This window comes from Canis aureus, chromosome 10, assembly GCF_053574225.1.
Source record: "Canis aureus isolate CA01 chromosome 10, VMU_Caureus_v.1.0, whole genome shotgun sequence".
NCBI classification, from domain to species: Eukaryota; Metazoa; Chordata; class Mammalia; order Carnivora; family Canidae; genus Canis; species Canis aureus.
The window spans coordinates 44,744,083-44,767,380 of NC_135620.1; the positions used below are offsets into that span (position 1 = coordinate 44,744,083).

The 23,298-nt window shown below is 36.7% G+C and overlaps 1 long non-coding RNA gene across 2 annotated transcripts in view; it reads left to right on the forward strand.

Moving 5' to 3' along the window:
- Positions 1 to 9,776: 9,776 nt before the first annotated feature.
- LOC144322302 (uncharacterized) overlaps positions 9,777 to 23,298 on the forward strand; it is a 42,778-nt gene continuing 29,256 nt past the window's right edge. The window contains exons 1-2 of one of the 2 annotated variants that reach the window (XR_013387895.1): positions 9,777 to 9,843; positions 14,851 to 14,948. This is a non-coding gene — a long non-coding RNA (uncharacterized LOC144322302). The remainder of the gene's footprint in view (positions 9,844 to 14,850; positions 14,949 to 23,298) is intronic. The other variant, XR_013387896.1, reaches the window with a different exon arrangement.

A 23,298-nucleotide genomic window follows, 5' to 3' on the forward strand; every position in this document is an offset into this window, starting at 1 on the left:
CAGAGGAGGGGAAATTTTAACTGGGGTGGCCAAGGAAGGTACCTCAGATGAGGTGACCTTTTCAGTTGGGACCTGAATGATGAGGAGACAGCTATGTGAAGACCTGGGGTTAACTCATTCCAAGCTGAAAGTGAACGCCCTAAGATAAGAATGAGTTTACATATTTAAGATCCAGAAAGAAGGCATGTGGCTGGAGCATAGTGACTGTGAGTGAGTGCAGGAAGAGGAGCCTGGAGAAGTAATCTGGGGCCAGATTACTTACTACCCTGTACTCAATGGGAAGGAGCTTGTATTTTATTGTGTTTGCTATGGGGAGCTACAGGATGATTTTAAAGAAGCTGAGGGGTAGTGATTGGACTTAAATTGAATTGGATTGACTTAATCTCCCTTCTGAATGGAAGAAAGACCATAATAGGGTCAAGAATGTGGTAAAGGAGAGCATTTGTGATGGTGGTCCAGATGAGAGAAGATGTTGCTAAGTGGAATCAGAGAGTAATGATCAGATGTGGGATACCTTTTTGAGGTGGAAGTTATGGGGCTGCATGTGGGAAGAAAGTACCAAAATAAATCAAGTGTGATGGATTTTGGTCAGAGCAAATGGATTTTTCTCTGAGGTGGAGTACTTGGATTGAGCTGATAGGTATGCATTGGTCATGCTAAGTTAAAGATCCCTATAGCACATCTAAAAAATGAAACTGTCAAGTAAGCAGTTGACTATGTAAGTCTTGAATTTAGGGAAATTTCAGCACCAAATACATTTTGAAATTATCAGCAATTAGGTGGCTTTTAAAATCATAGGATTTAGTGAAATCCTCTAGAAGATAATAGTTACTATTCAAATACTAAGTACTGTTGTGAGTGATACACATGCATTGATTGGTTTATTTAATACTCATAATAATCCGACAAGGTAAGAAATGTTACTATATCAATTTTACTGATGGGGAAGAGCGGCAAAGAGAAGTTAAATAATTCCTCAATTACATACGTATTTAATGAAGAAGTCGGCATTTGATTGTAAGTAATTTGGCCTCAATTTCCAGGCACTAGAGTACAGAGAAAAAAGAGGGTATAGGATTCAGTTTTAAAGCAATTTAACATTTTGAGGTCAAATCAGAGGAGCTGGGGTCTACAATCAAGAGAACTGAGGAGAGGCAGTCAGTGGGGAGGAAGGAAGTCTAATTGACGGTGAGTTGTGGATTCCTAGATAAGTAATTTAATAAGTAAGAGGTTAATACATTAAATGTTACAAGAGCACCTGTTTTGGCACTAGATATATTAAAACTGGAACAATGCAAAGAAAATAAGCCCCTATCCTCAAGCAGAGTTGATATACAAATCTGTGAAGTGGTCCATGTATTTTTGTGGGCCTATATCTCATACTTTATAGAAATATAAAATTTATGTGGGTTAAAGATTTAAGTCTGAAATTCAAACTTTAAATCTTTTAGAAGAAAATGTAAGAGAATATATTATGAGCTGGGAGTAAGAAAGAATTTCTTAAATAAAAATAGCCAGTACTTATTAAGTACTTAAAATGTTAAGTGCAGTTACAATAAGTTAAAGATATTAACACATTTAATCCTCACAACAATCCTATACGATTATCCCTACTTTACAGATGAGGCAACTCAAGCATATCAGGCTTAGCACCCAGTGTTGTACAGCTGGTGAAACATGGAGCCAGGACTCAGGCCAGCAAACTCTGTAAACCATGCACTTTAAATACCATGCTTTACTTAGTCTAAGATATGATACCAGTACATGTTCTATAAAGCAAAATATTAATAGAATTTAGTGGATTTAATTAAGCATTTTTCATCAAAAGTTACTGTAGATAAAAGACAAACCACAGACTGGGAGTGTACATCTGTAAGTCTGTAAGTCTGTACATCTGTAGTCAACAAATGACTAGTCTCCAGAATATATAGAATTCTTAAAAAGGTCAATAAGAAAAAGACAAAGATTTTCACAGAAAAAAAGGGCCTGAACAGGCATATTCACAGAAAGAAAAACATAAGTCATCTATCAGCTAAAAGTTATTCAATCTCCTTAATAATTATGGACATAACAATTATAGTCATTTGGTTACATAAGTAACCATTTGATACTCAGCAGATTGGCAAACATAAAAACATCTGGTAATAATAAGCTTTGGTGAGAATATGGAACAATTTATATTGTTCATGGAATGCTATGGTGGTACAATTACTTAGGAAGACAATGTGGTGTTATCCGTAAAATTGAAGATGTGCACTATCTAGGTCCCATTAATATCACTGGTAAGTAAAAAAAAAAAAAAAAAAAAAAAAAAATCACTGGTAAGTATCTGATCTAGAAAAACTGTCATGCATGTTTATCAGAAGACATGTCTGAAACGCTTGTAGCAGATTTTAAAAAATAAAAAAAAACCAAACAAAGAAATAAAATCTGGAAATAGCCCAAGTATGCATTGATATGGGAATAATGAAATGAATTGTGATATATTTATACAATGAAAGATTTCTCATGGCCACTGCTGTTGCTATTGTTGTTGCATTGTTATTGTTTTGTTTTGCTTTATTGTTTTCAGATGAGAAGCATAAGAAAACGCTAGCATGCTGGTGCAAATAATTGAAAAGAAAGTGCTGAATTGGTGATACAGGGTAGAGGGAAAATAAAAGTAGAAATAAAGCCCTTAAGAAGGCAAGAGCAAATGAGATTAAAAGCTCATATGTGCCCCTTGGACTTAGGAGAGGCAGATGGGAGACAGGTAGGTGGACACCTCTGCAAGTTGTGAATGAGGTGGTGAGAAGGTGAGGTGGCTCCCCTGCATCTTTTTCCTGTGATGTTTGAAGTCAAGCCATCGTATGGGGACACTGTAGGGAGATAGACTGTTGAAAAATTGAGGAAGGAGGGGAAGTGTAAAATAAAATTCTCAGAGAATTGGAAAATGGGCAAGACAATTGTCAAGATATTAACACTCCCATATAGAAGAACACAATAAATTTGATGAAGTCCCCTAGCTAGGCAGTGACAAGGCAGCTTCTTATACAGGTCTTCTTTCTCAGCTCTGGTATGTTTTCTCCTATGTCTCAACTTTGGAAAGGGGGAGTTTTGCTCCTTTTTTGGATCCTAATGATCCCTGGAATTTCCGGGTGAATTGGAATTGTTTCAAGTTCTATCTGTTCCAGGCACTACTGGGGAGATCAGATACCTGTTATTTTTGAACCTATAGTGTCATTGTATTCCTATTTGGCTTATTTTAAGAGTAAAGCTACAGGTAATAGTGCTTGTTCAAGAATTTTAATTTTCATTCATTTACTCATTTGAAACAATGAGCACCTACACAGTGTGCTCTAACACGACGATGTGCTGTAATATATTTATGAGTACTGCTCTGTGCCTTCAATATTTATTCATTGAAAACACTGAGCATCCATCAGATGTATTATAATCTAGTGTAGGTGGTGAAAAATAGGTATTTATATCAGATGGTGGTAATTTCTATGGAGATAAATTAAGTAGAGTAAGGAGGTTGAGGGAGGGATTAGTGTCTTATATTGGCCTGCTGAATGAACAGGCTTCAGAGGAGCATAGTAGGAGAAATTTTGCTATAAATGAGAGCGAAGTAGTTGGGAAGAATATAAAAGTCAAGGGAGAGTTTGTTTAATTTTTTTTCAGGTAGGAGGTTATGAAGGTTAATTTTATGTATCAACTTGACTGCACCATGGGGTGCCCAGATATTTGATTAAATGTTATTTTGGTTGTGTCTGTGAAGATATTTTTGGATGAGATTAATAGTTGAATTTATAGACTGAGCAAAGCAGATTGTTCTCTCCAACGTGGGAGCGACTCATCCAATCCATTGAAGACTTGAAAAGAACAGAAAGACTGTGTAAGGGAGAATTCATTCTCTTTCTGCCTGCCTATCTTTAAGCCTAGACATCCTTCTTCTTCTGCCTTTGGACCCAGGCTTAGACTGGAACTTACATCATCGGTAAATTGTATCTCAAGCTTGCCAAATATAGGTCTTGGGACTTCCCAGCCTCTGTAATCACGTGAGCCAATCCCTTATTATAGATCTCTTTATAGAAGTAAATTGGAATGCTCTAGTAAAGAGGGTAAAGTGATGATTCTGGAAAGGGACAATTGCTTGTATAATATTCTTGATTCATAGAGAGGGAGTGGTATATGGTGAACAAATGGAGCTGTATACAGATAGTTCATAAAAAATAGGATGTAAGGAAGAAGAGGTTTAGGTATAGGTTTGTATATGTTTGTTGATGTCGTGGTTCTGGCTTGTGGAAGTTCTTTCTGATTGCTTCCATTTTCTCAGCGGACTAGGAAGCAAGTGAGAAGGAGACATAGGTGTTGAAAATTTGATAATAGGGATGCAGGTATTTAGTTGAAAAGTAAATAATGGTAATGGAAAGAATATACTACAAATAATGCCTTAGATAAAATAAATTTCTGTGCAACTCTAAAGTCTGATTTTTGTGTTTTCAGCTTCCTCATCAATATTAAAATCTTATGGTAATTGAGAAAATTGTACTTTATGTGTAGTGTGGATAATAAGCACTATGTATTGAAAAGGTTAGTGGAGAAAAGTGAGAAAATAAAAAGACTGCATAACCCATGAAGAGATCCCTTTCTCCTGAATACTTTCATTTTTAGACAGAGATTGACTTGAAAATTGGACTGTAAGACTTGATATATGTTCAGTTTTTGTTTTTAAAGAAGTTCAAGCATGTGCTTTTCATTTTTCTTTAAAGAGGTGAAATGATTTAACATTTATCTATGTGCAAACATTACTCTTGTAATCCTAGAGGGTTATGGAGACCATGGTTTATCCACTATATCACTTTCATTTGCCCATGGGTGGTTTTACCTTCTATATGCTCAACATTTCTAGGATCCCTGCTCTTTCCAGATGGATAGTAATCTATTTTTTGCATTGATCTCCAACTTTGACTTACGTACCTGTCTCTCTGACAAAGGGTAGAAAATATAAGAAAGTCTTCATATTGAAACACATAATCCCGCATTTTAACATTTTAAAAGACTAAGATTTTAACTTCCATAGTGTTAAGGTATGGGGAGAATTGGGTGCTGAGTAGTAACTAGGTAGAAATGAGTAGGAATGGATAAAATCTAGGTGGAACCACCAAACCACCCACAGGGATTGCCAGAAACAGTTTGTGGAGTGTTTTGTTTTTCCTTCCACTTCTTTTTTTTTTTTTTTTTTTTCCAGGTTTGTGGATAAGATTGGAAATTTTAGCACAAAGAGCTGTTTGCTACAGTTTTATTGTAAGTGTTGCTCATTCAGGTGAATCTTCTAATCTAAAATAAACTTTCTGGCTTTTATTAATTTCTAGTAGCATCATTCTTAAAGCCAAGCATGCTGTCTTATTGTCAAAAGACATTAGCTTAATTTGAAAAGTACTTTGCAGTAAGTAGATTTTGTTCCAATGATGTATTTCATTGTTTTTTTTTTTTTTTTAAACTTGTTCCTTTCAGGTGTATGTGTGTGTTTGATAAGCAATTATAGTGTTACTTTTGCTTGGCATAGGCTTCTCTGGATTATGAGCTTTTTTTGGTATGTCATTGTATATGTTTTTGTGATACATTTATATAAAAAAGAGACATATAAATGCCACCCAGGGAATCTATGACAATAGCACCTCAGAGTTATTTGCTATTGTTGATATTTAATTTTATTTTGCATATATATTATTTATGAAAACTTTATAAATCCTGCCAAAACACATTTCAGCAGAATTGGAAATGGCATCACAAGAAAAATTGCCTGGTGTGGATCAACAGGCTTTGTGGCCTGTTTTATAAATGTGCCTTTTTGTTGTATACTTTATAAATCATGTATGTAGAAAGAAGAAAAAGAATGATTTATTAAATGTTTATGAGAAACTGTAGTACACCCTGTTTTTAAAGTGCAAGGAACAGACAATTAGCTGAGGGATTTGTCATTCAGGTTATTGATCACAATGGGAGTCTAAATGGAGGGAAAACATGAATTTTTCCTTAAGTCAACAGTCAGTGTAGAGATGAAATAACCCTAATTTTGAATTCCCTTTCCTTTCTCAAAAGTTTATTATCACTCAGCTTGCAGCATGGAGACCTTTAGCCTTTGACCGAGAGAGATAAGAATTTCTGAAGGGGGCTATATTTATCCCCTTTTATCAGTTTCCTTAAGGAAGGAAGACGTGTTTTTGTCTCTTTTCTTGCTTGAGAAAAGGCTGGCATAGTGTTGTAGATCTTGTTTGCTGTGAAAGAAGAATAACTCTATCAATTTGATTGAAGGTGTCAGAAATGTTTTAGGAAACAGTAGAAGCAGAGTTCTGAGGTGGGAAAGGTTTGACATATAGCAACGGCAGTGCCTGCTTTGTTTGTGTTTTGATTTAATACACCCACTGGGTTTTTAAGTGTATTATGCTAAAAGAGTGAATTGCTTGTTTGCAAAGCTGGCTAGAGTCTGTTTTGTGGACATTTGTCCTCATTTTACCTCCATCTTTAAATAAATAAATAAATAAATAAATAAATAAATAAATAAATAAATACAATTTTGAGATTTTTGTAAAGGGTCTGTTATACTTTTTCCCTTGATTGAAAATGGTAAGCATTTTATGTACTTCTCTCAGTTGGATGAAAATGAGAGGAAGGGGTGTTTTAGGTAACAGATTGTTTTAATAAAAAGTGTCCCTTACCCACAGAGATTCTCTGTTGTGTGCATGGTTGCTGCTGGAAATATTTGCGTTTTAATGGAAATAAATAGCTAAGAATCAGAGCTCACTCTAAAGAAATTGAATCACACCCATAATTATCTTTAGGTTCTTAATTTTTTCATTTGTTTATGTTTGTGCATTTTGATGAGGCACTTCACTTCCCAGTGCTTTAGTTTTCATATTCACATAGTGGGGTCCATAATATGCTTTTATAACCCTGCTGAGAGGATCAATGAGGTCCGTGTACATGAAGGAGCTTAATAAATAGTATGTGATTCAAGCTTTCTGGATGAAAGGTGCTACGTGAGTACAAAGTAGAGCAGCCTCCCACAGGTAATGCCTTTGCCTGGATAACTCTGATTATAGGCTTTCTTTATCTCTTCAAAGCAGAGATTTTTCTCCTTGATTCCTTCCTATATCTTCGTTGCAGAAGCTAAGATGCCTATTTACTCAGTACCATTTCGTTTTGAGCATGCATACACCAATCAAGGAACAACTTGCAAAAAGATTTGTTTACTTAGTGCACACATGGTCAATCACATACACGCAAATAGGAAAAAGGAACAGTATAAAAGGGATGTTTATATCACATCAAGCCCCCAGATGGCTCACAGAACCTCTGCCATCTCAGGTGGAACATAATTTTGGAATATGGATTTTCAAGTAAGGCCATTGCATCGTGAGAGCATTGAATAAAGTATTTTTTAGAATAATTTAAATTTGACTTCATTATATTTCCATTTCCTGTGCAGCTCTAGATAAAAGTGATAACGAGAAATAATTTTATGCAACACTTTAAAGTGTTTACAAAACATTTTCACAGACATTATTTACTTTGTTTTTCACAACAATCTTGTGAGGTGGGGAGAACCTGTGTGCTCTGAAAGGTTATGTAACTTGTCAAAAACTACCCCGCTGTTAAGTGGCAGTATGTAATTTAGAGCAAACATCTTAGTACTTTTCCAGATTTTCTGGGATGGTAAGTGAATTTCGTCAGACATTCCATATCTGATTAATAACTAGTGGTTGTCTACAGTGCTGTGCTCCGGATCTGGTATCAGAGGGAAAGAGTGCAGTAATTGACTAGTGATGTCTGTTCTGTATGTGAGTAGAGAGCTGGGTCATGAGTGATGCATATCTGCCATCTCAGAAATGTACTATAATGTGGGTGCTATGGACTGAAAGTTTGTTGAAATCTAATTCTTTTTTTTTTTTTTTTAAGATTTAATTGTTGATTTTAGAGAGAGAATGAGTGAACATATGTGGGAGTGGTGGGAGGAGCAGAGGGAGAGGGAGAGGGAGAGAGAATTTCAAGTGCACTCCAGGCTAAGCACAGAGCACGGACAGGGGACTTGATCTCATGATCCTGGGATAGAACTGAGCCAAAATCAAGAGTCAGATGCTTAACCCACAGAGCCACTCAGGCATGCAGAAATCTAATTCTTAATGTAATAGTATTTGGAGGTGGGGCCTTTGGGAGGTAATTAGGTCAAAAGAGTAGAACCCTCATGAATGGGATTAGTACCCTTAGAAGAAGAGGCCAGAGCAGGAGCTTACTCTTTCTACCATGTGAAGACAACACAAGAATGTGGCCCTCTGTAAAGGGGAAGGGGTCATTCACCAGAACCTGGCCATACTGGCACCCTGATCTTGGACTTTCAGCCTTCAGACTGTGAAATAAATTCTGTTGTTTATAAGTCACCTGTTTATGGCATTTTGTTATAGCAGCCCAAATTGACTAAGACAGTGAGTTATTTTTAAGTGTCTTTTGAGTAATGAATTTGTCTCTGTAATTCTCAAGTAAAATGGGTATTGCTGAGCAATTTGTACCAGGGATGTGGACTGGGCCCGTTAGTCAGCCATAGTGTGGAAACACATCTGCTTTTTATGGAAGAATTTAATTAAACTACTCCTTTAGCTAGATTTCTGATATTGAAATGTGGCAGACGATTATGATACAGGTATCATTTTCTTGAACTTTCTCTCAGTCTGTTTATTTATTATCACAAAACATCCTTTAATCCTTTAGAAACTCTTTACAGAGTTAGGGTTAAGTGAAATCTATTTTGAAAAACTGATGCATATAGATGAGAATATAAAAGCACTAGGTAGCAAACTTCTTTCTAAATATTAGTTGGTAAAATGAAAGAGAAAGAAGGGGAGATGATTTGAAATGAAGTAATATGGTAGGGAATTTTCTTAGTTTCCTGACATTATATCAGGTAGGTGATACTCTGTGCTCAGTATTATAAGGATAGCATTGATTGCTGAAGTAAGTTATTTTAGGAGGGCATTAATATTATGGTAAATAATTTAGGCCTATCAACCACAGAAAGTATCCTATCTTAAAAGACACATCAGAAGACATGTCTTTTGGCTTTTAAGAAAATGATATAAGACTCATGCAGTTAAAATTATTTTTGAAGCTGACTATCCCTAGGTGTGTAACTGTACTGATATTTTCCCATCAGTTTGCAGACAATTGGCCCACTTTGCTGATGAGTCATTCAGTTCCACTTTCAATCTTGGCATTGAAAAATACATAGATAACTCTAGTGTGAAAAAAGATATTACCATATTCTTACCTTAAAATTAGATTTGGAATTACGTGACCTGCTATTTTGTTTCTTTTACCAGAAGGTTTTTGCAATGAAATTTTTATAAAATTGCTCTAATACATTTTTATAGTTGGGAAGGACCATTTTAAAATATGAATTGGAATTCATCACTGTGTGATTGGCTCCCAGTCTGTATCTTCAGCCAGACAGATCCTTTGAGTTCTAGAGCATATATACTGATACAGAAGAAGATGTGAAGAGGAATAAGCAAGAATGGTGGATGTCAGTACTGATACTTGCTAATTCTTGACCCTGCTATAACAACTCATCACCTTGCTCCATGATTTTTATTTCCTGAACATCTCTAAAATCTGACCATGTCACTCTAGGTCCATTGTTAGATATGTTAGGCTTAACCTTAAACCAAGCTACCAATCTCTCCCTGGACTTTTAATGATGTCATAACTGATTTTCCTACACTTAATCTTGCCCCTCTGCTATTCGTTGTCCAGATGAGCTTTTTAAATGAAGCTGCTATAGATCCTTCTCCACAACACTAGAGGGTAAGGACACTTTTATTTCTATAAACAAATTGAATCTTCTCATAGACCTAGTCACCTTGGGCCCTGGAAAATTCAGTCTCAGATAGTAGTAGATTTAGATTAGGGAGGCCAGAGTCAGACTCTTTTCGCTCAAGTGCTAAATTGACAAGCCATGTGGTGTTGAGCAAATTACTTGTCTCTTAAAGCCTCTTGCTCTTTCCTCATATGTAAAATAGAGACAACAGTAGTCTTTAATTTACAGATGGTTGTCATTACCCAATGAGATAATCTCAGTAAAGATATTAGCACAGTGTTGTACATGAGGTAGTGAAGATCATCTTCAAGGCTGCCATGGGCAGTCCTCTCTGCCTGTCTCCAACCTCCATAGCCTCAGTGCTTGGCTACAGGAACTCCTCAATGCTTGTTCCTACATCTACAGGAACTCTTACTCCGGCTTTTCTGGTCATGATTTATATTGTTCATCTTGATAGGGATCCTACATTGCAAAATTGAGACCTGGGATTCTGCTATAATGCAAACCCCAAACCTCTATGCCTAAGTTCATCTCTTCTCTCAGTGTGATACCATATAATGGACCTGATTATGGAGTTGGAGACGGGGAAAAGGACAAGAAGGTAGAGATAAAATGAGTACTTAGCCCTTTGGATAAATAATCATGGCCTTTCTTTCTTTATGTCAGATAAGCTAAGTTTTATTTTTTCCTTAATAACCTCTCATTATTGGGATCCCTGGGTGGCGCAGCGGTTTGGCGCCTGCCTTTGGCCCAGGGCGCGATCCTGGAGATCCAGGATCGGGTCCCATGTCGGGCTCCCGGTGCATGGAGCCTGCTTCTCCCTCTGCCTGTGTCTCTGCCTCTCTCTCTCTCACTGTGTGCCTATCATGAATAAATAAAAATTAAAAAAAAATAACCTCTCATTATCCCCAACTCAGTTATTATGTCACCTATCTTGATTGCACATTCTTTAAGGCCAAAATCTACCCAGGCATAGAGCCTATGCCTGAGCTATTCTTATGCTCTTCCTCTCTTTTTTTGCCTGCTGAATTTTTACTGGTTCTTCATATCTCAGATCAAACTTTCTCACAGTTTTCTCTGATGCACCAGGTGAGGATAAATCCACCTGTTAGCCACATATTTTATATTTTTATGTATTCCTCTACTCAGTACCCATCACAGTTTGTAATGATCCTTTTAATGTGCATATGGTAACTGTCTCCCACCAGACCAAAAGCCCTACGTGGGTAGACACCATATCTGTAAGGACAGAAATTTGTGGAACTAACAGAGTGTTTGGCGTGTGGTATCAATTAATATTTGTTGGCTGACTGAATAGGTAATTTTCATAAACACTGAGAATTTGTATTGTCTGTAGCACTCTACTGCCTTTTAACATTTATTTTTTCTTTTAAGATTTTTAAATCTGCAAAGGACAGCAAATATGTAGTAATGAATTCTTAATTATGTTATAGCTGAAGAACAGTTTTCATGTTTGGATTTTTCTGTTGCCTCCATTAACCAAGCATGGGAATTAGTTATTACTGCTTTCTGTTGTCTGCATTGTTTATTGCAAACTACTGGTATTTAGAATTAATCTTTTGATAAAACATTATAAAATTACATATAGTTTCACAAGGGCACACATACACAGAGATAAATAGTTCCTTTAGTTTTTAGAATATTAACTATGGATTCTTCAAATTTTCTTTCTCTTCTCTATCCTCCTTTCCTTCCTCTGCTTCTCTCCTTTTCCCATTCTTCTCTGTCCCACCCTTGTATACTCACTCCCTGATCTGAACTTACAACTGTAGGAAATAATGGAAGCATCTACCCATAAATGGCCTGGTTAGCTTGAAGTTAAGATAGACACAATATTGAAATATTCTCTTTAAACTTCCAGCTCTCCTTTGTGATTTAAAAATTTGCATTATCATTTTAAAGGATTAATTTTATTTGGCAGTTCTTCCAGGTTTCTGCTCTTAAAATCACTTTGGGAATTAACAAGTGCATTTGTTTTCCAAATCTGCTCAGCTCTGCACCTTCAGCTCCAAAGCACTCAGAGCTTGCTTCCCTCATTCTCCGCTTGCCACCCCAGTTAACTCAGAGGAGGAATAAGTCCTCAGTAGACTATTAAAAAAGCTGCTCAGAGATCTCTCCTTTTCTCTTTTGCGGGGGAAGAATTTCATTTGACAAATTTGGCATGAGTGCTATCAGTCAGTTAATACTTCATAAAACGTGGACTGGAATAAAATTAACTTTCAAAGTACTGACAAATCAGTTGCACTTCCACTAATTAGGATTCAATGTGCATGAGAATCTTATTGGAGACTGAATACATCCGTTCACTGTGTAGTTAATCTGATTGTTTCCAGCCCAATCTACCCAGTGGCATCAGTATAACCCACAGAGCTAAGTCTGGGTAATATGTTGGTCTTACCTTCCATCAACTACAAAAGGAATTTATAGTAACTATGGATGCGGTGATGTTGGAGGTAATTACCATTCTCCTTAGCCTCTCAAACATTCAAAAGATTCCTTAACCTTCTAATAGGTTGCCAAATTTTAATGTAATGGACCATGGTGTGTAGGTGCTACTTTTTAAATATCAGTTTTGTTGTCTTAAGTGTAGAAGTACCAGAGAGACATTATGGAATGGGAGAAAAAGAAGAAAAATAAAATTACTCATACCACTGCTGTAACACATCTGGTATCATTTTGATGAGGACTCTTCTAAATTATTTTTACATGTATTTTTAAATAGCTCTATTCACAAATTTGTACACTGATTTTTCTTTGGTACCATTTCAGAAAACTCCTATATTATAACTTAGAGGTCATAAAGTATCCATATTATATTATCTAGGTAACAGCTATGGCATAATTTGCCTAAACATGTCCTATTGTTGGACATTTGGGCTGCTTGCAGCTCTTCAACATTTTAAATAACATTGTAATGAATAGTTTTGTGCATAGATATTTTGATTTATATTCTTAAAAGAGATTCGTAAAGTGGCATTATCTCTGCTTGACTTTTGAAGGTTTGAGATTAGTAACATTATTCTTCTTTCTGAATTGCCATGGAGTCTTGGAAGGAGAAAACTGTGAGCTTACATGATTATTCTATAAGAGCTTTCTTCAATTGGATAGTTTCAAATACCTTTCCATTGTGTTTCTTATTTTCCCTTTCTTGGAACTAGGTAAATAAATTTCAACTGTAAAAATATCAATGACAGTAGCTGTAAGTCCATACTGAATATCTATGCCAATTTGCCAAGCCCTTCATTTACATTGTTAGTTGATCCTTACAACAATCCCACAAAGTAGACAGTATTGTATTGCACCTACTTTGCAGAATAAGAAAGGAAGTTCAAGATGTTTGGGTAATAACTTGCCTAAAGCCACATCAAGAAAATGATAGAACTGAGATTCAAGCCCTACTCTTGTGATGCACTTTACAGCCTAATTATATGGATTCTCTGAAATTATGTATAGTTTTTCACAGTGTTCCTAAGAAGAACCAAAGCTTCATGCTCTGCACATTTTAAATACCACTTTCACTTAAGGAGAAATACTGGATACAGTTAAGTAATGGATCATGTATTTTGGGTATCTGAGTGGCTAGATTGAAAACTTCATGACCAAAAATTTATGCCTGTGTCCACAGTTACCTTTCTAATTTCAAGCAATAGTATTCAGGGTGGACATTCACTGTGTTGAATGAATAAGTACCCATCTTCAAATGCTAACCAATTCTTTTAAGGAAATTTACTACTTATAGCATCTGAGCTATTTACTGAGCCTTGACTAGGCTTACTTGTAAGTTACTAGGAGTCCTTTTTTACCCACGAAATCTCTCTCATATAACATTAAAATGCCTCATTGGAGGATTGCAAAATTCTGCCACTTGAAAAAAAAAAAGCAAACAAAACATCATCAAGCCTAGAGACTACACAAGTATTTGTAATTGGAAAAAAGAAAGACAGTTGAAAATAACTAAAAACCTATAGAATCAAAGTTGGTAAATATTTAAATAGGTATATAAAAGGTAACAATGCTATATAGCCAAATGCAATTTTACACAACTCTTAAAGTATTATAACTTTTATTTATGGTGATTTGTAGTTGTGCTTTATTATGTTTAAAACTATGTGGGGTGGAGCCTTCAATATTAAGAGTTCCCAGGGATGCTAAAGTCTTAACACTGTATGCCACTGCTACTTGGTTTGAATAAAAGACAGCTCATGAGTCCTATACTCATTTCTTTGGCTATTGATTACCAGATTCCAGAACAGCAGGTGTAATCAAAAGACCCTTGTTAGTCTTTCTTACTGTTGAGGATTGGGGGTCAGCAATTGGTGAGCCTAAAAAAAATATGGACCTTTCTTCTAATTAAATCCTATGATAGCCTAGCATAGTTTTTTTCTTTTATCTTTTTTCTTATTTCTTAGTCGGTCAAATAGGTGCACACATTTAAATTTCCTGATATTATTTTCTGCTTAGGGATTGTCTTTTAGAACTGTAGCCGATGCTTCATGTGCTTCATGGAGACTCTTAATCCTGTCCCATATTAATCCCCCACCCTCAGTTCTGGGAAATATTTAATCTAGTGGTGGAAACATTAGACGTCTTGGATCCAGAGCGCATGAAGTCAGCCTTGAGTCAGTTTTGCTTCTGAGTTTGGACCTGGATGTCCTAGCTAGGCTTTGCTACTGATCTTTTGTTGCTGTGGTTGTGTTCCCACTATGAGTAGCTAGATCCCTAGATGCCGTCTGTCTGATTGATTGAAACTCTCCTTATTGCTGGCCATCAGTTACAGGATGATAAACTCTGTTCATCTGTGGGGCTCTCCACCTGTTGTCTACTTTTAGACCTATTTAATGCTTAACACCTGCCTGCCTGAACTTCCTTCTGGATCTGGCCAGTCTTCCTTTAGTTAGCTTCGAGGCTTTTCCTAACAGCCTCTCCATCTGTCCAGTCTGGCTCCAGTGGGACAGCCTAACGTCTGTGTCTAGTTTCCTCCAGATTGGCCATTTGTGTTACTGACAGCATCCCTGGTCCTGAAGCAGAAGAGAATACCATGCAGTTGAAATGATGTGAGAAGCAGAAAGCAGTGAGTATACACTACTTAAGTAAAACAAAAAGCTTTCTTTCATGTTATTTTAAGCCACCCTGAAACCTAGTAGTTTTTTTTTTTTTAAAAGACAGTGCTCGGGATCCCTGGGTGGTGCAGTGGTTTGGCGCCTGCCTTTGGCCCAGGGCGCGATCCTGGAGACCCGGGATCGAATCCCACGTCAGGCTTCCGGTGCATGGAGCCTGCTTCTCTCTCTCTGCCTGTGTCTCTGCACCCCCCCCCCTGACTATCATGAATAAATAAATAAAATCTTAAAAAAAAATAAAAATAAAGACAGTGCTCACCTCAGCTTTTTCATTTTTGTTCTGTATAGAAATCTTTGGTTTCAGACAAATGGATTCAGAATGAAAATGAATTTTCTTTTTTTGTTTTTCTTCCTTTTTTGGAGAGGAAGATGTGTTTAGTTACCAAAATATGGTATTGGAGTAGAATTGTTCAGATTTAAATATAAATATGGGAACTTTTTTTCAAAAATATTTTCATTCTTAGCTTGAGTTCTGAGAACGTTTCTTTGGTAGCTTTTCCCCCCCCTCTGTATTGCTATTTTTGACTGCAGTTCCTCGGCCTTGCTCTCTCTCTCTCCCTTCTAATAGAAGTTATTCCTTCCCTTCCTTAATATCTGCTTAGGCATTTACTGATGTTGGTTATGGCAATTTTCTTGCTTTTCTGGAATTGGATACTCCTGTCTTGACCCAGGCCAGTCATTCTATACATATGTGTGGTGTATTACAGTAGGAACAAGTCTAGAAAGTGGGACTGGATTTGCATGGAATTCATATGTGAATAGTGCTTCTGATGGAAGATCAGTCATATGACCTCTTTGTGAAGGAATGCTTTAATTACTTCTAATGAACCCACTTTCCTTGTTTTTTCCATTACTTTTTGTTGTTTGTTTTCCAGTGATGGCAGATTTATCAATCGAATGACATGTTTGTGGGAGTGGAGATTTCTTTGCTCCTGTTTTTGTTTGGTGTCTGACAAGCGATAACCATTTTCCCCTATGGATTTGTATGTACATCTTCCTCATTTCTAGTGCTCATATGGAGAAAGAGAGCACAGCATGGTAGTATTCAACATCCAGGAACTACGTGGCTGGTTGTGCTTTGGCTAGTTTGTCATCTTATAACCGTTTACCGTTGAGTAGACGGTAGGCTCCAACAATCTACCTTTGATTGATTGATTGAATGTTGGGAGGAGAGTACGGCCAAATAAGCTGACACAGAAAAATTATGCCTTTTCATCAGACTTACCTAAAACTATGGTTGCCCTTACCTTCTGGTGTCTGAGTGGTTTGCTGGTGTTCTATTATCCAAACATCAATTACTCAGCCCGAAATGATTTAGATTTAAAGCAAAAGTCATACCCTTCTGTAATTATGGCTACTTGATCAATGATCTTGACATTTTTACATTTTCAGTATTGTGAGGAACAAAATCCAGTTTTAAGATTTGCCCTTTAAGAAATTAGAAAATTAAAATTTAATCTGAGTGAATATTGCACGTCTGCAAAACAGAAAATTCCAGATGTCATTCTAGCCATTAAAGGACAGGTGTTCCCTTTCTAAGACCTGACATACACAATGAATACCAGCTTTAACAGTGTGATGGCATCTTAGTATAAAAAGGTAAAAATCTTGTCAAGTATTTCTAAATCTCACATAGCTAATGGGGTTGAAAAACAAGGCAATATCTGATGAATAGGTATTTCCCATAAAAGAGTTCTCCCAAATGCTCTATGCTTCATGAAATTTCCACTGGCAAGATCTATAAGTCAATCCTAATTTTCGAATACAGTATATGAATTATAATTTTTACATATGAAATGGTATGCAATTTATAAAGAGTATATTTGATAAATAATGGTCAGCCTAAGATTTAGAATGAAACTATCTTCTAATTGTTGATTTGGGGCTCATTTGAGGACTCAGGTGATCTTATTTTCCTATGAGGTGAAGCCTGGAATGTTAGAAAAAAGCCTGTAATAATAAGGATATGAGGTTGAATTCGTACTAAATTAGTTTCCACATCTTCTTCCAATGTTAACTCTACCCCTCCACCTTGAAGACAGACATTATGCCTTGTTCATCATTTTATGTTCTAAGTGGCACTGCATATAATATCTACTAGAATCTTGATAAATTGATCTGAGTTAAATAGACGTTCAAAAGAGAGACACTCTGGAGTACAGCAAAGACTTTGGAAATAGGTATAATCAATTTAGATAACTGCCAATTAAGAGCTAGTTAGACCTCAGCTTTCCTATCTGTAAAGCAGGCTGATAGTGTTTATCTCAGAAGATTGTGGGGAAGATTGTGGTAGCATATACAAGTAGCATATAGTGATAGTTAATCTTCTAGTATGTGATAGGTGTCAGGCCCTGTTCGCAATGCTACATATATATTTTGCACTTAATTCTTAAAAATGCCCTATGAGGTAAATGCTATTATGACCTTTTTAGAATCATAAATTTTATTTTCCCTTTCTATAAATTGAGGATTATTTCTTTCTAAACTGAAAGGGGATTATTATAGTCATAGATTCAGCAAATGCTTGTATTAGAGGTCAGTGTGCAAGACAAGATGTCTCTGTCCTGAAGTAGCTCTTCAGTATCATGGGGAAGGTGGGCAGCAGGTGAACAGCGTGACAAATCCTCAGATAGCAGTAGTCAGAGTGTGCTGTAGGAGAAGAAATGTATTTCCTATACACTCAGGCTTTTAAGAGTATTCTTTCTAAGGGGAATATCTTCTGTTTTTTGATGCCATAAAAATTAAATAATTTAGAGAAGTCATGATATAGGTTAGGGCACTAGGCCCTAAATAGCCTATGATTTCCAAAGTCTCACATTTACATTTTTTTTCTGTTACTTAGTTCTTTGAATTGTTCAAATCAGATGGGCTATCTCATGGACTATGATCTGTAGATCAAATGAAACCTGAGAGAGGAGAGTTCTAATACTTTCCTATTCAGACCCTAGTGATGAAGCTTCCCTAAGCCTGAAACAAAATGTAGGTGGGCAAATTTGACTCATTGTATTTTAAATTGAATATTCTCAGCCATGGTGAGAGAAACAAGTATATATCTATGAGACTCTGTGTGACAGAATTTAACATCTTTAATGGTTCATATTAAGATTTTTTTCCACTGCTCTTTCCCTACCAACTACCCCAAAAGAACAAGAAGTGAATACACACAAATAGCACTTATTCAAGTCTAAATGAAAGCAAAAATTATGAAGTATTTTCTGGCAACCAGCAAGCTACCAAGTATCTATTTGGCAGGATAGTTGATTTCCTTTCAGAATGTGATATGAACACAAACTTTGAAGGAGATAAGAGATGGGAGAGTCTGAAGAAAAAAACATCCTGTTTGGTATAGATACATCCCTCAGTGCTTGTCAGACTGGCTTTCCCTTTTCATACCATAAGTTTGCATTGCATACTTATCATGGTTCTAGGCTTATTGATTTGCAATTTTCATAGTTTTACATACATTTTTTCTGTCTATAGGTGTTCTTGTCAGAGTGAGAGAATTCTACTTGTTTAATAGGTTTCTAGGATTTGACAATGGACTGAATATTTGATGATATTCCAGAAATAGAAATTTAGACAAGTCAGAATTACTCTGAAAACTACCCCAGAAGGGATCTTCCCCAAGCAGATAGTACCTGTATTAAAATGTCCTCTTTATATCTAAGACCTCAAAAAGAATATTAAGACATCAAGAAGACCTGAAAAATGTCTTTTTCAGTATAATGTTTTTTTTTGCTCCTTATTTCCCTAAGTCCAGGTTCAAGTGTTAGATAGGACTTGATGTTACATGAAGGGCACCATGCTGTGTCTTGATAGAACAGTGGTGTCTGAACTAAGATGAACATTAGAATTATTTTCAGTGTTTCTAGGAAAAAGTTCTAAGTCCCCACAAATACATGGATTCTGTTGGCCAGAATGGAATTATGGTGTTGAAGAGCTTACCTGGTGATTTTAATGATCAGCTGTATTTTAAAGATTTATTTATTCATGATAGCGAGAGAGAGAGAGGCAGAGACACAGGCAGAGGAGAAGCAGGCTCCATACCAGGAGCCAATGCAGGACTCGATCTCGGGACTCCAGGATTGCACCCTGGCCCAAAGGCAGGTGCTAAACTGCTGAGCCACCCAGGGATCCCCATGATCAGCTGTATTTTAAAACTATTATAATCATGAGTTTGGTATTTTAAAAATTTCATGATTCTACTGTTCAGGAATGAGAACTACTATGTTATAGCAGTTGGGAAATTAGATGTAGGGGCAAAGTATACACTAGTATAGATGATTGGGCTAAACTAAATAAAGATCTCTAAAGACCAGAGAAAGAGGGTAACAGATTTGGAATCAGTGACCTTTAAACTCTAAGGCTCTAAGTAGTACTGAGCTCACTAACTCTACAATTCATTTGTCACTGGTCTCCATAAATCTATAATGTATGTTTGAGTTCTGGCATAACTATATTAATGGAGTTAACATAGATGGGGAATGTGCCAGGTACTGCAAATGGAAGAGAAGATCAAGGGATCCCCATATTTGTTCAAAACTGGGTGAGGGTGAGGGAAAGAGGTGGTAGGAAAGAAGGGATGGTCTTTTTTACTAAGTAACTACTGTGTGATAATTATTTTACTATTAATAAAAAAAATCATAGTAGCTAACACTTTTATGGTGTTTTCTAATGTGCCAGGCACTATTCCTAAGCAGTTCATATGTATTAACTCAATGAGTCCCTGCAAAAACTGCAAATTTGAGACTAAGTTCCCAATTCATAGCTGAAGCAACTGAGGCCCAGACAGGTTAGGTAGGTAACTTGATCAGCATCACAGAACTAAATAATGGCTGAGTTTAGATACCTCTTAGAGATGTACTTTTCTTGGGTCCCTGCTTTCAACTACTTTCTTAAATAATGCACTTGGGTGAAGGCTTTAGAATTTGCAGAGATGCTGTGTCTCTCATGAATAAATCTTTAAAAAAATTTGCACAGAGATGAATGAAAGACAGAACTGCTTTCTGAGGAATAATGGAATTTTGAACATTGATCACATGACACCTTAATGTGTGTCTCAGGGATGTTCCTTTCTTAAAGCAAATGAATGACCAAACACAATAGTGGTTTTAGAATTTCAAGAACCATACTTATGATGTCAATGCTTTATTTATTTTTTATTTTTAAGGTTTTACTTATTTGAGAGAGAGCAAGAGAGAGCACAAGTAGGGCCAGGGTGGCAAGGAGAGAGAGAAGCAGGCTCCCTGCTAAGCAGGGAACTTGATGTGGGGCTCTATCCCAGGACCCTAGGATCAGGAACTGAGCTGAAGGCAGACACTTAACTGACTGATCCACCCAAGTGTCTCATGTCAGTGCTTTAAATTTATTAGCAGCTTGATTTGTTTTCTTGTAGTCCTCATTCTTAGTCTCTATCTAAATCTCCTTTTAGACATTTGGCTTTCTTGCTTTTTTGGTTTTGTTTTTCAAAGATTTTATTTATTTATTTATTCATGAGAGAGAAGCAGAGAGAGAGAGGGAGAGAGAAGCAGAGAGAGAGAAGCAGAGACACAGGCAGAGGGAGAAGCAGTCTCCATGCAGGGAGCCTGACGTGGGACTCGATGCCGGGACTCCAAGATCATGCCCCGGGCCAAAGGCCGGTGCCAAACCGCCGAGCCACAGAGGGATCCCCAGGCTTTCTTGTTTGATTTCCTCTTTCTATATGCGATTTTTCTACTTATCACCTCAGGCAAAAATATAAGAAGGTCAAACAAACGAACAAAACCAACTAAACACCTTGTATGATAGCCACCCAAAACAATGTATCAGAAGAGATCATCTTTATTCATTCCTTGATAGCATGTAATATATTCCTATTTAATATCTCAGTTTGGTCATCTGTCTTATGTCAGTGTGGGCTTGCTATGATCAGAATAAGAGACCTGTTCTATGTGCATTACTATAGCACTGACTGACTAGAAACCCTATGCTGTTTAGTGTTATAAACAAGCAGGCAAGTAAAGCAAATCAATAAACAAAATCCTGCCACTGACATTACCAACTGGCGATATGCCCATTTTGATGGAAATCACATTCTTCACTCACACACCTGAGAATTCCTGGACAACAGGAATCTCTTTCCACACCCTTGTTTTGATTTCTTATTTCCCTCTAAATTTTTAAAACTCTCCTGTCTATCTCATTTTCTGAAACTTTTCTTTTTATCTGTATCAGGTTTATCCTGGCGCTTTTGCTGAAGTAACATTAGCAAAAGCATTTTTGTGCATCAAGATTTTATTGAGGGTTTAAGGACATCAGAAGTTGGTTGTCTCCCAGCACTGCAAATGAACTACATTTTAGACATCCTTGTTTTTGAAGTCCCCATGCATTACCATCACAGGTATTTCTCAGCAATTATCTTTCTTCTCAGGAGCTTCACCTTTCTCCCTGGACGGGTAGCTTCCTTTCTTTTTAGATTGTGTCACATGACCCCAATTATCATTTTCTCCTCTTTTTTTGGGGGGGGGTCTTTAAAAATTTTTTTTAAAGATTTTATTCATTTATGAGACACACACACACACACACACACACAGAGGCAGATATACAGGCAGAGGGAGAAGCAGGCTCATGCAGGGAGCCTGATGTGGGACTTGATCCTGGGACTCCAGGATCATGCCCTGGTTTGAAGGCAGGTGCTAAACTGCTGAGTCACCCAGGGATCTCCTAAAAATATGTTTTTGATTTAAATTCAATTCACCAACATATAGTTTAATACCCAGTGCTCATCCCAACAAATGCCCTTCTTAGTGCCCATCACCCAGTCACCCCATCCCTCATTCTCTCCTCTTGGTTTTTCATCACCTATTTGTGACTTCTTGGAAAAGCAGGCTGTTAAGGTTTAAGGCATGATGACCCCTCCTTCATCTATGCACAGATTTGATCTACTATTATTAACGTTCTTAGAACAAAGATGGTTTCACTTCCAAAAAAATAAATTTACATAAATTCCAACTGAGGAGAGAATGAGGAAATCTCCCAGCATATTTCTAGGACAGCTGTATAGGCAGTATCTAATTATTCTTTAATATTCATTTGAGTAGAATGTTTATCGAAAAAGACTTTTATTGAAAAAATGTTTTGCCTGGTATCTGAGTCTTAGAGTTCTAAATCTCTTCCTCAATCCCTTATAAAAGGAATCAACTAATTTTATAGGGCATTGGCAAGGAGAAATCTTCCTGACGTTTGGCTAAGGATTCCTAAAACTTTCCCGAAGCTTCAACTTCCAAGTCCAGCTCATTTCTAGATCTAAAGTCACTCGGATTTCCCTCTTTTCTTCCTTACCTTCCATCCTTTCCTTGGGCTGAAATTACCCATCAGTATGTATCATGTATCAAAAACAAATTCTCAACATTCAATTCATTGTGTGGCTGTTTTCTCTGAATAAGTTTTACCCCTCAACTGCAGGATCATGCAACACTGCACTGTATACTTACTTTGGACATGGCAGGCTCCTGTAGCCCACTTACTGTTATATTAGTTGTCAGCCCTCCTTCTCTCTTCTCTTATTCTTCTTTTGATGATTCACTTTTTACACTTCCCCACCCTGTTCAAGTATTCTCATCTGAAAAATCAGAAGTCCTCATTAGGGTAGAATTAGTAACAAACATTTGTTAAACCAAACCAAAAGAATGTGAGCACAGGAAATGTAACTTTGACATTGGGTTTCCTAGATGGCGCTGAGGAAGTCAGGCAAGGCTGCCTACTGCATTCTCAGTGTTTCTTGACCAGCTTTAAATAATGAATTATTAATAATGAAATTTTGAGGTGCATGAGGTTTCAAAAAACTTTATTTTAACCATAGTAGATGAAAAGCATACTCTTGATATAACCACTCCTGTGGACATTTATCTTAGAATTTGGTCAATAGGAAATATTCCTTCAAATGAAAGGAGAGGTTTAACTTTTCATTTCTTTATTTTTCCATTAAAATGACAAACAGAATGCTATGAAGCATCTGCTACCACCTTTTATCCACCTGACTCTTTGATGTCCTAAAAAGTATTAAGCTTGTTTATACTTATTAGAATCATAACTACAATATATTTTTCTCCCCACTGCCTTGTTGACTACACACACTACATGCCAAAAACCTACAGTCCAGGCCATCCAGCTTTCTGCTGGATCATTGGCATTGGCCTGCCTAGTAAATCTGCCCTCCCACCCCTCCCCAACTTAGGTGTTAATTTTTTCCCCCCACTCACTTTTTTTTTTCTACCAGCTAGTTCTAAGTGGAAAAAATTAGGCTAAGCAAAAGTGTGTTAAGTA